The sequence below is a fragment of the Pogona vitticeps genome, chromosome 3 (genome assembly GCF_051106095.1).
Source record: "Pogona vitticeps strain Pit_001003342236 chromosome 3, PviZW2.1, whole genome shotgun sequence".
In the NCBI taxonomy this organism is placed as follows: Eukaryota; Metazoa; Chordata; class Lepidosauria; order Squamata; family Agamidae; genus Pogona; species Pogona vitticeps.
Window position 1 is genome coordinate 215,496,635 of NC_135785.1, and position 15,409 is coordinate 215,512,043.

Genomic DNA, 15,409 nt, shown 5'->3' on the forward strand with positions numbered 1-15,409 from the left:
GGATGGCCTGCTCCCTTGGTAGGTGAGAGGATGGAATCTCCTCTCCTGCAGGAACCTAAGCCTCAAACCAAACCACTCCTGGGGTTATGGGAGCCCTCATGCTTGCTCACTCCAACCTACTTTAGCTGGGGCACCCCCTAGGAAGGGAGAGCATGTGATGTGTAAGACCCAAGGTGAGGCTATAGAAGCACTCGCCGGAGTGTTGTCCTCAATTAAGAGAGAGAAGGAGACTCAAATGGAATCTACAGCTACTCGCGTTGCAGTCAGACATCAGGGTATAGACACCTGTGATTTGGAACAGGGTGTGAGGAGACTGTCAATGGCTACCCAGACAGGGATAGAAAAGGTGGGAACACGGATTGGGGAGCGACCGTTGGTAGAGGTGGGACATGGGGATATAAAAGTAGAGCAAGGCAACATACCAGGAGGTTGGGAATTGATATGGGTGGAGGATCCCTGGACAGGGAGATGTGAGAAAGTGAGGGTGCCTCGGAGTCACGTTTCCGGGGGTTACAACAGCCGAAGTCTGATAAACCAGTCCAGGGTCAAGAATACCAAGAATGCAAAGCCAATGTCCATAAATTAACTCATAGAAGGAACTCCAGTGTCAAAGTCCAGAGTCCGATACACAGCGTAGTCCAGAGTCAGAGTCCGAAGTCCAATACAGGCGTAGTTCTAGGGCAGAGTTCAGGGTCAGGAACATGATACAAGAAACGTGGATGCAAGCCAAGGTTTTGACTACTTGCTTCCACGAAGTTTCTGGCTTCACTGGAAGCTGTTTTATAATGAAACAGCTCCTTGAGCTGCTGGAAAGCTTTCTATCTTGCTAATACTCAGGACTAGATGAACGTAGGTCTCTGTGGAAAGCCTTTGAGCGATCCTCTTCTTGTTCTAAGTCTTTCCCGAAGCCTGCCCCGAAGCCTGCCCCGAAGCCTGTCTGCTGTGAAGGGAGAATCTGGAGGCGGTTCAGGTGTTTCTGATCTCTCCATATTCTCTTCAGCCACAGTTAACCCTTCTGGGTCCAGGTCTTTGGAAGCACTCATGACACTCGGGAAGAGGCAGATTACAGACAACAAAGAGGTTTACCTCCCAAACCGTCCTATTGGGGATAATCAGAAGCTAGAGAGTGGCAGAGAAGGTTGAGAGAGGAAAAGGAGGTGGTAGAGAGGGAAGAGAGGGAAAGCATGGTGTCTGGAGGAGGCTTGCCGGAGGAGGTATTTACTGGACCCTGGGGCCCCTATGCAGAGGGAGCCGACCCCTATGACCTGGGGAGAGGGGAGACGAGGAGACCTTACCCCTGATAGATGTGGACAGTGAAGCTAAGGAACCAGGTGAGACTAACCCGTTTTCCAAAGGACCCTGGTATGATCCAAGTTACAATCCCTTTTCACAAGATGCATGGACACCCTCATTTGACCCGTTGGTGACGAGAGAAAAGAACAATGACAAGTTTAATGTTGACACTTCTTTATTTGATGTTCCAATAAATCCTAGTTCTGTTTTTAAAAAAAAAACGAGCATCCCGTGTTTGTGTCCGATGAGCCTGAGGTAACTATTGAACCCTCACATTATGTGATACGGGCTGTGGGTGGGGAGAGAAGGAAGCTTGTGGGAGTATCCTCTCCTCATCTGCCCCCTTGCAAACTTTCACATAGGCTGGAGGGATGGGATCTCTCTCTCTCTCTCTCTCTCTCTCTCTCTCTCTCTCTCTCTCTCACACACACACACACACACACACACACACACACACACACACACACACACACACACACACACACACACACACACACACACACACAGAGGAGAGAGAGAGAGAGAGAGAGAGAGAGAGAGAGAGAGTACACTCCTGGGACAGCCCCCTCCTACCCATAGCTGCTTGTCCAGCAAGCTTCTTGGATTCCCTGTGGGTACTGAGGCAAAGGGATCAGTGAGACCCAGTCTGTGCACCAGTGTGGTTAAGACTCCTCCAAAAGGGGGATGAAGGCGAGAAACAAGTACTGACACCCCACCCACTCCTCACCACCCTCTGGTCTTCACTTCACTGCTTCAGCCACTGAAGGGACAATATTGGGCTAGACATACAAATAATCTGACTGAATATAAAACAGCTCCATCCCTTTCTCTGTGTATAGATATACCTTTATGTCTATAACACTGGCTTAGTTTTGTTGTCAACAATTCCAGTCCTGTTTTAGCCTCGCTCTGTGTATATGCACACACGCTACTTGGCAAAGTCTATTTTAGTGCTCTCAGAATCTATTTCTAAATAAATTTAGGAATTGCAGTTTTCTTCCAAGAGCAGTGCAATATTGCCATTCTTATAATCCTATACTGTCAGGTTTGGAGAGCTTTCATATAAACACATAATGTGAAAATTTGCCACTGGGTAACTGGCCTTACATCAGTGTTGATAAAAAGTGTGAGAGAAGAGTGAGATTTTAATATTTTTGGCAGGTTTTATCATATTTAATTTAAGTTTGGAGAAGACTTCTATCCCTCTTGTAAACAGCTTATTTCTGCTGTTCTTTAAAAGCTACCAGGGAGACTAGTCCCTAAAGCCAAAGCCTAGTCTTTTCTAGTTTAATGAGCAAGAGAAAATTAAAATGAAAACCCTGTACATTTTAAGCTACAGTACACCAAACTCAACTAAATTCCTAATCTTCTTTACTCACTATAATGCAAGCAGGATAATGACATTATTGCTGTAAATTGGCAGAAAAGCAGGGAAATTAGTGCTGAAAAAAATCTAATGATTTTGCAATTCGGTAGTTTATATCATTTGGTATTATTCTAAAATGAAGAGATATTAAACTGTTAGGGGTGTGAACATATTCTAAAAGCTTAGATTTTTTTTCTGACTCTTTCAATGATATTGATAATTAATAAGTCCCCAACTAATCTAGGCAATGGATATGTGTAAGAGATGAAGATAGAAATGTTCTAGGTTTAACTTGCAATTATGAATGTGAGACCAACACTAAGATAAATGAGATTGTTTGATTATAAATTGTCAGATTTGTTTATCTGTGCTAGATGAACAAATAGGTTTGAATATGCCAGTTGAACAGCTATAGGATTAGTAGGTTTAGAGGGCGCCTGTAGTTTAGTAGTACACCATACTTACAGATTAGGAGAAACACTTGCCTGAAGCCCTGCAATTTGTTTATTGCAAGTATAAGTTTAAAGCAATCTAACAGATTGCTTTATCTAATACATGTACATCACCAGGTGACAATTTATAACACAGGCATAAAACCTCATTCGGATTTCGGCCTATACAACTGGAGAAAGAAGATGGAAAGGATCTATTCCATCTGAAAAAACAGGATGAGGAGCAGACTGTGGTACAGTCATGAACAGTTGATATCAAAAATTAGAGAAAAGAACATTAAAACATTCATAGTACCAAAAGTATAATTTAAAGAATATTCCTGGAGAATGTTAAGATCATGTAAACAACAGATTTGTAATACTGAACTCAGCTAACTGCAAAGCAGAAGAATGATTGATTGAAACCAGAGATAGTCTGTCAAGCAAAAACAAAAGAAAAGACACAAAAGCATTATAGCACTTTAAAGACTATTATATTTTAATGTAAGCTTTCATTATCCTTCTTAGACCACTTTGTTAGACATATGGGGTGGGAAACAGTGATTAACATGGTAAAACATGCATGCTGCTACCTCTTCTAAAACTGCACCAGAGATACACTGTGGCAAGTTAGGCGGTTGCTGTTAGTCTTGTGGAAATCTCTGCTTGAGATTTCTGCCAGCCTAACAGCAATTGCTTAATTTACAACAGTGCATTGGGCTAATTAATGATTTGTCACTCACATTCCTTGTTGCAAGACTGGCACATGACCAGGAATGTGAGCAGCAACTTATTAATTAGCATCAGTTTGCCACCATGATTTACACTTATACTGGTGCAAATCTACAATAGGATTCTGACCATTGTTAGGGAAGAAGAGCTATTCCTATAGCAACAAGAAAAGAAAATTGTCAGTGGAGGACTACTACAGATTGTTGACAACAAATAAGAAGCAAAAGAAAAGATGCAAAGATGACAGGTTCCTTTGCAGAAGGATCCTGTGATGAAAAACTTACAATTTCAGAAAGGGAAGTAACCACTGTTCTCAAAGTACATGGAAGAAATGGAAATTGAATAAAAATAGAAAGTAGTAGATACCCATAGAACTATTTCAAACTACAGAGACTTAATCTATTGAAACCATGACAGGAATATGCCAAGAAAATAAACTATGGTCTACAGTCTGGAAATGTTCAATATACACTTCAAGCCTGAGGAGAGGAGATGCCAAAGAGTGCAGTAGCTATAGGGTGGCTGCAGTACTTTCCCCTTCAAGCAAAGTGATGCTCAAGATTTTGCAATAAAGACTTTTACTATACAGTAGTGTCTCACTTAGCGACGTTAATCCGTGCAGCAAAAATCGCTGCTAAGTGATTTCGTCGCTAAGCGATTTTAAAAAGCCCATAGAAACGCATTGAAACCCCTTCAATGCGTTCCTATGGGCTCCAAAACTCACCTTAAGTGAAAATCCTCCATTGCGGCGGCCATTTTCGGTGCCTCTAAAGTGAGGCAAAACAGCGGGCAGCCATTTTGGAACCGCTGATCAGCTGTGCAAAAATGGGGGCTTTGCAATGATTGCGGGGAAGCGATCATCGCAAAGCCCCCATTTTCACACAGCTGATTGGCGGGGCTTTGCGATGATCGCAGGGAAGTGATCATCACAAAGCCCCGCCGATCAGCTGGCTGAAAATGGGGGCTTTGCGATGATCGCTTCCCCGCGATCATCGCAAAGCCCCGCCGATCAGCTATGCAAAAATGGGGGCTTTGTGATGATCGCTTCCCTGCGATCATCACAAAGAGAATTTTCCCCATAGGGGCCATCGCAAAAACAGCGTCGCAAAGCGATTTCTAGAAATGCCGAACTAATGCCAGGCACTAAAGATCATATTGCAACACATACGTTGGCTACTAGAATGTACCATAGAATTGCAAGGGGGAGGGACCAGGCTGTGCTATATAGATTAACTGTAAAAAGTCTGTGGCTAATGAAAAAAAAAGTAGGTGTGCCCCACCGACTTTACAAGAGGCTTTGATACTACTGAATATAGAGAAAGAGCATGGTTTCTCTTTGGCAAAGGTCCCAAACAATCGTGTATTTTATCTGTCTACATTTTTTTAAAAATATATAACATTTAGGTGGAGACTCTAGAATTAGTGGAAAAAAGTCAAAATTGTTAGATTTTCAAAAGCTTGATTAACTCTACTGACTGAAAGCAACAAATCAGAAGATGACAGAGATTTGGAAGAAATATTAAAAATATGATTCTTAAATTAAAGCATGTGCTATTGCAGACCAAGACCAAAATCATCCATTCTATGATATTTCCAGTTAGAATGTACAAACATAGAAGCTGGACAGCAACTAAAGTTCATGGTGTTAAAAAGAGTTTCCTTCAAAATATGATGGAGGGAAGTCTTTCTGGAGACCAGATACCACAGAGAAGCCAATGAAAGGGTTCTGGAGCAAATTAAGTTTGAACTCTCAATAGATGCTAATACTAAACAAGCTTTAGACATATCATGAGAAGACAAGGATGGTGGAACTTTCAAAACATTTTTATTTTACTAATGACGATTCACTATCTTCTCATTTCTTTCCTCTTGGATGTTCTAGATCCATCGTGGCTTTGAATATGGAATCTCCAAACAAGATTTGTATCATCAAACTTGTGTCCGAGGTTCTTCAACCAGTAAATTATTCCCCCCCCCTTTTTTTCCAATTTCTTTTACCTTTAATAATCTACTGTACTTTTCATTTCCTCCCACATGACCAAGGTATTTTAGTATTCTGCTTTTTTTGTGCTTTGCGATTTCTTAATCTTTTTTCATTAGCCTTAGCACTATTTCACATACATTCCTTTATCTAAGCATTCTGCAGTAAACCTATGCAGTATTTCAAATGTTTGTGTCTTTTCAATAGTTGCCTGTGTCAATGTCCATGATTACAGATTAGCCGTAGTAGGTATCCTTCAGTCTCGAGAGACTATGGTATCGTGCCCTGTATGGAGGACTTGGAACAGCGTCTAGTGTGGCTGAGAAGGCCAATTTGAGAGTGACAATCTCTTCCACACTGAAGACAAATCCAATCTGTCCCCTGTCCAGCTCCCTGGTTTTGCTGCTTTTGTGACTTCCTCTTTGCCTCGGCCTGCTGGACAAGGGTCTCTTCAAATTGGGAGAGGCCGTGATGCAACGCCTGCCTACAGGCTGAACGCTCACATGTCAGAGTTTCCCATCTGTTGAGGTCTATTCCTAAGGCCTTCAGATCCCGCTTGCAGATGTCTTTGTATCGCAGCTGTGGTCTCCCTCTGGGGCGATTTCCCTGCACTAATTCTCCATACAGGAGATCCTTTGGAATCCGACCATCAGCCATTCTCACGACGTGCCCAAGCCAACGTAGACGTCGCTGTTTCAGTAATGTATGCATGCTGAAAATTCCAGCTCGTTCTAGGACTACTCTATTTGGAACTTTATCCTGCCAGATGATACCAAAAATCCGTCGGAGGCAACGCATATGGAAGGTGTTCAGCTTCCTCTCCTGCCGTGCACAAAGGGTCCAGGATTCGCTGCAGTACAGGAGTGTGCTCAGGACACAGGCTCTATAGACCTGGATCTTGGTATGTGCCATCAGCTTCTTATTGAGCCATACTCTCTTTGTGAGTCTAGAGAACATGGTAGCTGCTTTGCCAATGCGTTTATCCAGCTCGACATCTAGAGAGTGTGTGTCAGAGATCGTTGAGCCAAGGTACACAAAGTCATGAACAACCTCCAATTCTTGTGTGGAGATGGTAATAGAGGGAGGTGAATCCACGCCCTGGCTACAGATTAGCACAAACCTGAAAAATGGTAGTTCATGATGGTTCCTGACTTGTGGTTAGCCAGTTCATGGTTCAGTTTCCAGTTCATGCCCAGTGGGGAGGACCACCTGCTCCTGTCACGCCACCACTGAAATTGAGCTTCCACCCTTGCCCAGAATCCTTGCAGGAAAGCCAATTGCTGCCTCTGCACATGGCACCCAGGCACCTGAGGAAGTGGTGGTGGTGCAGCTTTCTCACAAGGAGTCTGGGCATTGTGCTGATTGCCTTATGGGCCAGGTGCTGGTGCAGAGGTGATGGATTCTGCTCCTGGAAGAGAAGCTGGCCTGCTCTTTCTGATTTTAGCTGTGGTGGCAGAAGAGGTGGTGGTGGCAGGACCAAGGAAGGAGGCGACGGAGGCAGTGGGAAGGGGTAGGCGGGCATCCATTTTGCTATTTTGCTGAAGCAAAATGAAATGCTGAGGGGGAAAAAGTTCAGTGCTTCATTTTGCTTCAGCAAAACAGGATCTCAAAACTGGATTGTGAGCCAAATTGCAAACTAGCCTAATTTGTCATTTTTTCTGGTTCGTGATTCAGTTTATGCTCATCTCTATCCATGATTGATACAGACTATAGATGAGGAATTCGGTGTTTCATCACTGCCACTGATGTTTAAAATCTATTCCCAGATTAATTTAATGTATCTTTTGACACAAAGAAAATTCACTATACACTGTCACTTTACCTACAACTCAGCATCCAGAACTGTCCTTATGCCATCAAGAAATCAACTCAATCTTATTATTCCAGTGCCTTGCTTATTCTGCCTGAGATATGTATTCCATTATGAACTGTCCTGTTCTGCATTTTCCAGATGAATGCATTTCTCACACATATTTTTTTTAACATGCATAATGGAAGGGCAGTTCCATATGCCAGCTGACATATGTATTCCTCCATGCGCAATACTGAAAACATGGTTGGGAACAGGGAGGACTATGGATCCAAAACCACCCTGATCCTCCCAACCCAAATGTCCAATCCTTCCCTTAGCATTGGGTACTGCTTAGGGCTGACTGTAGGAAATATTCCAACACATTCAATATCCTGATCCATTATATTATTTGTGTATTCCTGTATCTCCATTTAAAAGAACAAACAAGCTCACAAACATTTTTGTGAATGGGGGAGTGGGTGGGATACAAATAGCATGATGTTTATTTGTACCATTGCATCACATAAAGAAGAAGGAACAACAGGGCTGCAGAAAAAATTATTTAGGAAAACTGCCTTTTTCTGAAATTGAGGTGTTAGAACTGGTTTTTTATCTAAAATTATTTTTAGCTCAATTATTCTCACTTTATACTGCTACAATTAAAAAAAGCACTGCTTTCCATTTCCTCAGTCTGTTTGGATTTATTTAGGTTTCTTGAATTGTTTATCCTTTACTTTTTACTTCTTATATTGCTTTCAAACATTTGTAGCAGCTTGAAAAGTGTTTTGTTGTTTATCTGGAATCACATCATTGCACAGATTAAGGCAGGCCTTTGATTAAACTGGTGAACCTGTTGAAGGATTCAGGTCTTAAGCATCAACTTTTAATCAGTTTTGCAGAAAGAAAGCAACAAACCCTTAAAAGAAAGTTCATACCGAAGCACTTAAGCTTATTCCTATAGATCTCTTCAAACCTTTATTCAAATAATTAACACATATTGTCAAACAAATAAAAAAATTCCTTCTTATACTTAGCAATTCATCAGAGAATAAGTACATATGACCATGATAACAAGCTCATCTTCCTTAAGATTCTAAACAGTTTATGGGGCTTTGTAATTAGCGACTATTCTTATCAATAAAAAAAATATATAGGCTACTTTCTTCCATCAAGCTGCAACTTCACATAAGCCTGTATAAGCCTCCAGGCTGCATAACTGGTGCATTAGAGCTGAAAATGAGATGGAGTATATATAATACTGCCCAGGTAATCCTGCTGACAACTGAAATAGCAGTGGAGGCTTCTAGCTCCCAGAAAGGTTATTGCCTTCAAATTTGGAAAAAATAGTGGGCGCCATGGATAGGAAGCTACTGGATGCTTGATAAAATTACATTTTTTCCTCTCAGCCATTTTAACTATTAACAAAACAAACATGTGGCTGGGCTTCACCAAATTGGAATTATTCCAGAATTAGCCCAGCCCTTAACAGAGTTGAGTATTTGCAACAAAGGCCTTATCAGACCTTCTGAATACTGGGTCCCCAGGAGTGACTGGATTTTTATTGTCACCATCTCAGGCCACTGGCTATGCTTCTTGGGGATGCTGGGAGATGCAGTCTGACTACATCATCTGGAAAACAGGAAAAGTTGGTGCAAATGCCCTTTTTACCACTATTGGTTGTCTTAACTGCAGCTGTCTCAGGTGCAGTTAGAATTGAGAGTAGGGGTGTTTCTGATATTAGTGGTCAGACATTTGACATTAACTAATCACTCAAAATATGGCCAGGATGTTAATAACACAACTGTCATCTTCTATATTCCACCCCAGTTGGTTCCAACTAGAGATGGGCACGAAGCATTCAGCCTCGTACAGCACGATACCCACGATGTTCTGTGGCTCTTGCATGCTTCCCTCCCCTGCCTCATCTGCATGCTTGCCCACTCACCAGCTGCAGCATACTTCTCTTCTCCTGCCTCCTCTGTGCACTTGCCCACTCACTGGCTGCAGCACTTTCCTCCTCTGCCTTCTCAGCACAATTGCCTGCTCATTGGCAGTGTCATTGGCTTCTCTGCCCTGCTTCCTCCTCTGAGTGAATGATCACACAGAGAAGGTAGAGGAGGGAAGAGTGCTGCAGCCAGTGAGTGGGTGAACATACAGAGGAGGCAGGGGAGTGAAGCATGCAGTGTCCATGGAACACCTGTGCAGGTGCTGCACTGAATCAGGCCAAACTACAAAAGCATGATTTGTGACCATCTCTAGTCTCACACTCATACAATGTACACTGTAAATATAAACCTGTAGCTTCACTACTACACTCCATGTTTCTGATGAATTGGGTTGTAATTTTATTTTCAAATTCTCCTCATCCAAACATGTTTTCAGCAATTCTGAAGTACATAGTCTCACTTCCAGCATGCCTTAGGACACCTCCAGTATCACCTCCTGTTTCCAAAAGTGGTACACAATACTACTGAGACACACTTAGTCACAGCTTTCACTTCTTTCTGTTCATCTGTGTCATGTATCCTTCTTCTTGATCAATGCAAAAGCACACAATGATAATATTACTATCCAGATTGAGATCTGGACATACATATTGACATAGACAATATGTTGATGTTGATATGGATACCAAAATACATCTTGGTGTACAGCATGTCTGTTGTATTTCCTCTTTTTTGTTGAGTTTCATCCATGTTCAGATGTACAAAAAACTTTGATAGAATGATATGGATTATTACATTCAAGTGGCAGTGTTTTACCTAGATTCAAATCTAGATCTAGACATATATCTAAAGATGACAAATGTAATTCTAGAAGAGTATGATGTAGCAGAAAAGATGAGCTTGAAAAGGGGGCAGGAAGTGTACAAGACTGAAGAATTTATTCTGTAGCCATTTGTGTTGTTTTTATTGAAATGAACAGGATATGTTCTGAAAATGATGAAATGATCACATTGGTGACATTTGCAGAGGGCATGAATTTTGGGCAAATATGTCTACATAGCTCCTTAGGAATCATAATTCTGAAGGAGAAGAGTTTTCTGAGGCCAAAAATATATTAGAAAAGCAGAGCAACCTATGTGTATTTTAAGAAATGTAAGAACAAAGAGTGGTCTTAGCAGCTTTTTGCTGCTGTAAAGACTTTCAGCTGCTGTATCTCCATTTGTTACACATTTCCAGTTTTAACTTGGGTTTATCAGCCATAGATACTTTCAGTGATTCCCAAGGCTTGAGCAAATTTTCCCAATTGCATTTGAAAAAAAAAAAGAAAATTTGCCTTAATTTTAATAAATCTAATTATTACATTAATAAGAACAGTTACAATTGTTCCATTGTTGTTTTTATATTGCTGATTCTCCCATCCTCTCCATCAGCGGGAGGCTTGGCTAATACTATGTGCCTCACCTACCCATTCCTCTCCAAGATATGTATGTGGCTGACCCACTGAACAAGGAAGGTTGGCTACTGGATTGGAGAAGACCATGTCACATCTGTTCAAAATTAAAGCTGAAGACTCTTTTGGAAGAAAAGAAGTGGCAGCCCTTAATGAGCAGTAATATGGCTGAATATATTTACCTGTTTAAAAATTAAGCATTCCAAAACTCTGTGACCAAATTAGTGTACCTGTCAGTTTTGGTTTCTCCCTTATTTGTCCTTTATATTTGGATTTTAAATACATTGTAAGTTTTGGAAAATACTATTTGAAACAAAGATCTCCTCAGCTCCTATTCATACCAGGTCTGGTGCCTTTCTCACAATGCCACACATTGAGAAAAGATTATTAAATGAGGTAAACAACCATTACAGGGAAATCTCAAGAAGCATCACTACCAGCCTAGGAGGTACGGGAATAGCAAGGGATTCTGGTAGAAAACCCATGAAGGCTTCTACTACAATCCTCCCAACATCTGCCACTTAAGGTTACAGAAGCATCGTCATGTCTCATAATAAGACCAGCCAGCCCCCAATGCCCTCACTGTAAATCCCATCAGAACCCCTGCAAGGATAGTTTTGTCCATGCTTTCCTGATTGTATTTTATTATTTTAAAAAAAAATTGAAGCAAGGGTATGTTCCTTTCAGAGTAATCTGGAAAATGGAAGAAACAGAGTCCCTGGGTTACTTTTTCTCCTGCATGCTGGTTTCAATCTGTTCTGCTTGGGCCATTGCCAAAGGAGTAAGAGTACTCTGATTATAAGATATTCATTCCTACACAAGGCAGTTTTTATTTTCATATAGCCATGATATCATCTTCAGGCCATTTACTGCTGAACCATGATGAAAGTTATTGACATTTTAAAAAAAATCCTACAATAATAATACCCAGGGTTAAACAAATTTGTTTTACTTTCTCTATCTGGTGGGTGGCAAGAGATCAGATTCACTTTAGTTATAATGGGCTTAGAAAGGCTTATGAAATAGGTGAGGAAATGGAAAAGCTTTAAGCAGTGACGACTCAAAGATCAAGAGATAAATTGAGAGCTTGCTAGACAGTGGTCGAGGTAATATGTTATATGGGGATTTACTTGTTGGCATATATACCTCAGAAGTAAAAATGAATGGTGATATAAGCACCTGCTGTGCACAAATCTGTGCTTCACACTGTCACAAAATGCCAATCCAGTGTAGTCTAGTTAATCTATACAAGCAAACAAAATAAAATTCTCATACAAATTGGATTATTTAATTCTAGTAACTGTGATAAGAGAGGTTCAAGGTTTCTGATATGAGGCCTTTCCAGATTGTTTCATTGCACAGAGGATACAGAGCCATAATGAACTCAGGCATTTTTCCTTAGAAGGGATGTTCTTCTATCAGCTATTGTGTCAGTCATACCAAAGCGAGTCTCATCTTCTTCAAGAAGATGATAAGGTATCAGGAGTAACATCGGCTGAAGTTCCACCCAAAAAAATAAAAAAAGAAAGAAAAGCTCGCAAAGGATAAAGAAGAAGATGATGATGGTGGCAATGATGATGAAGGAGAAGATGGCAGTAATAATGATGATATGGGTGAAGATGGGAAAGAAAATGAGACTCCTGCAAAAAAAACCTTCCTGAGATGCATGAGCAAAGACGACACTAAAATCAAACCAGAATGGAAAAGATTTCATCATCCAAGCTGAAAACTCCAGAGTCTCATAAAGGAAAGGAAAGGAAAACCCCACAGACTCTGAAACAGCAAAAACATTTAGTTGGAAGATTTAAAATAAAAAATGCAGACAATGGGCAAAAGGAAACTACTTGTCCAAAGACAGAAGCCAAATTTGCAAATTATGTTAAAGAATTGCTACAGGACAAAAGACCAGAAGGCTATTCAAGCACTCTGGCAGTGGAAACAGATTCTGTAAGCTAGAAGTGAAATTGCTGTTTTTAAGTTACAGTCCTGTGTGTTTAACCATTAATATCTGACTAACTTTTTTTATAAATGTGAAAACTACCCCTACAGAGTCTGATTAACATCACCAGAATGTTTTTGCCAGGAATGTATTGTTAAAAGTAACTGTTCAGTTCTGTTTTACCTATAGTGATTTGATGTGATCAATACTGATATGGGCATGAAGAGGATTGGTATCCCGGACTTTTTTTACCTCAGTAACTACCACAGCACCTGAGAATGAAAGAGCATTTTGGTTGCCAGGATGAACCATCTCCACGTGTGCTTATGTGTCCCTTTGCTCCACTAGTGTTAGTTGCAATACAGTATTAAGTTCCAAATATGCTTCTGAAGAAGCATTGTCACTGGAGTTAAGTAGCACTAGCCATCTTGCAATCTTGAACAAAAACTAGTTTTGTTATTTAATAACAAAACAGAACAATAAATATTAAATTAATGCCACTCCATTTAAGAGGCAAACTAAAGCCAATGCCAGGATAAATTCCTTGGAATCCTATTGGTGTTAATGGAAGTTGCTGTGGCCAATAGACAAAAGTTCCACACTGCATGCCATGGGCACAGTTGGGTGCACCTGGCAACTCAATTAGCTGCTAATCAGTCAATTGACTACAGATAGCCACAACATACCTGATCCCACTACAGACCTTAGGGAACACAAAGCTGCTTCAATCACAGTGGCTTGCATTTTAAAAAGGCATCAGGTAAGGAAAACACATCTTGTCATTAGGAGCTCCTCACATTCATTTTCTTCTTTTAAAAAAAAAACAAATGCTTGCCTTCCTCCTTTTAGATGACTGCAGCAGTTCTGTGCTTAAAATAGTAGAAAGCTCTACATTATGTCTAGTCTGAGCCTTGAATAGGCTTCTTCTTCAGGTACCTTAATGTAACTCAGAAAGGTTATGTGCTTCTACATTACCAGAAGCTGATCCAGTGTAGTCTTACCTATTTTATTTTTATATTTTATTTTTATCGAGCAGCAACATGGCAATGATTGTCTGCACTGCACACACATCACCATACCATTTCTTGATTTCTGAGGGAGCTTAACAGAGAATTGTGTTGGCTGATACAAAGGAGGAATTATCTAAAATTATATTACTTAAATTGAGAATCATAATAGAATAACTACTGGCTTGAATAAAAGAGTGTAACTTTTCTCTTTGAAAGATGTAAGTCATTATTTATTTGTAGAAAGTTTTATTCTAAAGATGAAAACTTAATAGAAATGACGAACTCCACAAGAAGCCCCACAACCAATTTCCAACATGATTAAACTCACATTGTTGCAAAATGAAACAATCTAATCAACATTCAGTGTTCTAATTATGTCTACTTGATCTCAGAGTATTTCAGAGTTTGTTTATATCCCCAGGCCTTTTTATCTTGACATACTGTAAAATTGTTTCTAAAATGAGTCAGGTAATGTATTTCTCTTATTGTGGCAGGTAGTATTGTGAGAATAACAAAGTTCAGAGACCACTGCTAGGAAATGATGATTGAAAATCTTGAGCAAGTGGGGAGAACAACAGAGGGAAAAATGGAAGTGCTCAAGGGGAAGAAACGTACTTATGCTGGATGCAACACAAGAGGGAAATCATTGTATACGGTACAAGCCTAGAACTGGGTGACCAACAGGGTGAGAACAAACTGGAGGAAAAACAAAATGAAAACTTGAACAAATAATAAAACTTATGGCATTTAAAAAAGAAGAATGAGGATGTAGAGAAATTTCTGAATAATTGGGATATGCAGACTGTTTGTTACATACTTTGCAGAGCTCTGCCAATAATATATATAGTTAATGATTTGGTAGAAGTTGGGATATGGCTAGAGCAGTAGACATATATGCAAGACTGTGCATAATCCAGTATGTCAGGCCCTGCAAAACAGAACAAGCCAGATTTCTGTTCTTTAAAGGTAGTGCCACCAACAGCCACTTTGTTTATAGTTCTTACTGCCTGGATGAACATGTGATGATCCGCCTTACTTATGGGTAGAACGGAGGCATGAGGGGCAGATGTATATAGCTCCCTATCATCTTCCTTGAAGTATTTTTCAACCAAGAAATGTTCAGTCAGCTGGAACATTTCTTCATACCTTACAGGTTGACTCAAAATATGTTCATCCTTTAGAGCCTTAGAGTATGTTGTGCTAAAATATGCTGAGGAATTGGGGGGGGGGGGGGGAGAGAATATATATCTGCATAAAACTTCAGTTTTTTGGGTGTTTTGGAGCTTGAGTTAACACAGGCAAATGTTATCACATTGTGATAGTAAAATTATAGTGAGAAAGACGACCAGTAGACATTTCAGTTAAAGCAAACTAAATTATCTTGTGTTTGAACTTTACTGTGTTGCTTTCTAGGGCTGACCTGTGGTCTGAGCAGTGGGCCACTCACTCTGAAGTGTCAAGATAGGGCA

General features: G+C 40.5%; 1 pseudogene across 1 annotated transcript; it reads left to right on the forward strand.

The window, feature by feature from the left end:
• The first annotated feature begins 12,385 nt into the window (after window positions 1-12,385).
• LOC144587758 (nucleophosmin-like) lies at window positions 12,386-14,615 on the forward strand (annotated as a pseudogene). The gene has a single exon (XR_013542904.1). The product of XR_013542904.1 is annotated as a nucleophosmin-like (transcript).
• Window positions 14,616-15,409: the final 794 nt, after the last annotated feature.